This window comes from Conger conger, chromosome 14, assembly GCF_963514075.1.
Source record: "Conger conger chromosome 14, fConCon1.1, whole genome shotgun sequence".
Classification (NCBI taxonomy): domain Eukaryota; kingdom Metazoa; phylum Chordata; class Actinopteri; order Anguilliformes; family Congridae; genus Conger; species Conger conger.
Genome location: NC_083773.1, coordinates 43,510,149 through 43,513,663, shown reverse-complemented (window position 1 = coordinate 43,513,663; position 3,515 = coordinate 43,510,149).

Genomic DNA, 3,515 nt, shown 5'->3' with positions numbered 1-3,515 from the left:
AGCATACAATTAGCATAAATCCATAGGGATTATGTTTACGTTGGCCGCGTTGTTTTCCCAGGCAACATATCGCGTAGCAGCTACTATCAAGTGTTTGTCATTCCGGCAACAGATCGTTAAAATAAATGTCACTTTTTTGTCGGCCCACATATTAAATACCGTTCTTCACTTGAATCAATCATATTTACATGGTCCATAGCTAGCTATGTCAGTTGTGGTTGTAGGCTACTATTCATTATTCCAGGATTCAGCTCTGAGGTGACATCACTTGGTAGCACTCTATCCCATCTGGATGTTGATGGATAATGAATAATACTAGTTATGGGTATGCACTTTGCTGTACGTCGTTCTGGATAAGAGTGTCTGCCAAATGCTTTTAATGCAATGTAATGATGGGTAAAGTGAGGCTGGACCATAGGCGCACACCCGAGGACCGTGACATTAGCCGAATATAATTAGACCAGTCAAACCGGCCGAGGTTACGGTTCATCTCCCTCTTGCGGCAGCTTTACGAATGGTGCTTACACTTGTGGAGGCTACATCATACACGGTAACAGCCATGGGATACACCGACCAACTTGATACATATTATTCTTATGATTATTTAAAACTCCACAAAGACTGAATATGTCTATGACGGATGCTTAACAGCAGAGCACACAACAATTTTTTTAAACATATAATAAACCGAATAGAATAGCTGTTATATTGTTTAACACCAGAATAAAACATTGAAATGGTATCATCTAGTGTTCAGCATAGGTACTGCTGTCGAGAGGCAGAGGGCTTGTGAAACTGCCCTCCCAGTAAATTTGGAGCCAATTGCTTCGACTGAAACTTCTAGTTTTGACCACTTAACCCTCATTTAACTGTTTAAGTACAACTATACAACACATTCTGATAGACATATCTTTCAATTTTGGCTATCCATAGTTGACCATAGTTGACTCTGTATGTTAAATGGTCTGCTCTAAACTATAGGCCAGATTGTGCAAGGTTCTGCCTGAGCATAGTTATTGATTATTTTCTCCCATGCATTTTGCTTTTAGAAAGGATTTATATTCACCATGGTTCCCGCTCATTAGCTCTGGTTAATACCTATTGCTGATATTAACCAAACGATCAATACTGCAATTTATACTGATATTAACCAAACAATGAATACTGCCATTTATACTGATATTAACCAAACGATAAATACTGCAATTTACAGTACCAGTCAAAAGTTTGGACACACCTTGCCTTTAAAAAATTTTTTTGATTAATGTTTTATTTCCACTGTTAGTAATCAAGCAATTCATATTTTATTGAGCCATGTTTTTACACATTAAGCCATGGTTGCACCATGTAGTAACTACAGCACTTTTTATACACAGCCCCCCATTTCAATGTTTGAGATAATTTAACATAATGTCAAATAAAATAGTCATGTTTTGTATTTGGTTGCATATCCATTGCATAGCATGACTTGCTGATGTCTGTGACCTATCAACATCACCATCTATTTGGAAGAGCCTACCCACATTTTTAGTATAGTGATGACGATGTCTGGATACTGCTGTTTTTTTTTTTTTTGTAGCTGTTTTTAGTTATTTTTATTTGTATTCTCTGATGTTTTGACTCCTGTAGCACTTGGAAAGTGCATTATAAATTAAATCCATTATTATTATTATTATTACCAGAACCTGGATATCTTGTTCTCAGGTTGTCCAACAATCAATACTAAAACTCTTTGCATTTGAATGGATCTCTATGGGAATTGGGGGGTGGGACTAGAATTTCCACTCAAATGCAAAGAGTTCTAGTATCGATTGTAGGACAACCTGAGAACAAGCTATCCAGGTTCTGGTGATGTTGATAGGTCACAGACATCAGGAAGTCATGATATGCAATGGATATGCAACCAAATACAAAACATGACAATTTTATTTGACATTATGTTAAATTATCTCAAACATTGAAATGGGGGGCTGTGTATAAAAAGTGCTGTAATTACTACATGGTGCAACCAAAATGTATTAAAACATGGCTTAATAAAATATGAGAATCTGCACTTTGACCACATATGAATTGCTTGATTACAAACAGTGGAAATAAAACAATAATTAAAAAAATCCAGAAAAAGGCAAGGTGTCCAAACTTCTGACTGGTATTGTATACTGATATTAATCAAAACATGAATACTGCAATTTATACTGATATTAACCAAACAATCAATACTGCAATTTATACTGATATTAACCAAACAATGAATACTGCCATTTATACTGATATTAACCAAACGATAAATACTGCAATTTACAGTACCAGTCAAAAGTTTGGACACACCTTGCCTTTAAAAAATTTTTTTGATTAATGTTTTATTTCCACTGTTAGTAATCAAGCAATTCATATTTTATTGAGCCATGTTTTTACACATTAAGCCATGATTGCACCATGTAGTAACTACAGCACTTTTTATACACAGCCCCCCATTTCAATGTTTGAGATAATTTAACATAATGTCAAATAAAATAGTCATGTTTTGTATTTGGTTGCATATCCATTGCATAGCATGACTTCCTGATGTCTGTGACCTATCAACATCACCCTCTATTTGGAAGAGCCTACCCACATCTTTAGTATAGTGATGACGATGTCTGGATACTGCTGTTTTTTTTTTTTTTTTTTGTAGCTGTTTTTAGTTATTTTTATTTGTATTCTCTGATGTTTTGACTCCTGTAGCACTTGGAAAGTGCATTATAAATTAAATCCATTATTATTATTATTATTACCAGAACCTGGATATCTTGTTCTCAGGTTGTCCAACAATCAATACTAAAACTCTTTGCATTTGAATGGATCTCTATGGGAATTGGGGGGTGGGACTAGAATTTCCATTCAAATGCAAAGAGTTCTAGTATCGATTGTAGGACAACCTGAGAACAAGCTATCCAGGTTCTGGTGATGTTGATAGGTCACAGACATCAGGAAGTCATGATATGCAATGGATATGCAACCAAATACAAAACATGACAATTTTATTTGACATTATGTTAAATTATCTCAAACATTGAAATGGGGGGCTGTGTATAAAAAGTGCTGTAATTACTACATGGTGCAACCAAAATGTATTAAAACATGGCTTAATAAAATATGAGAATCTGCACTTTGACCACATATGAATTGCTTGATTACAAACAGTGGAAATAAAACAATAATAAAAAAAATCCAGAAAAAGGCAAGGTGTCCAAACTTCTGACTGGTATTGTATACTGATATTAATCAAAACATGAATACTGCAATTTATACTGATATTAACCAAACAATCAATACTGCAATTTATACTGATAATAAGCAAACAATGAATACTGAAATGTATACTGATAATAAGCAAACAATGAATAATGCAATTAATACTAATATTAACCAAACGATCAATACTGCAATTTATACTGATATAAACCAAACCATCAATACTGCCATTTACACAGATATTAATCAAACGATTATATGGTAAATGGTTGGAAATTAAA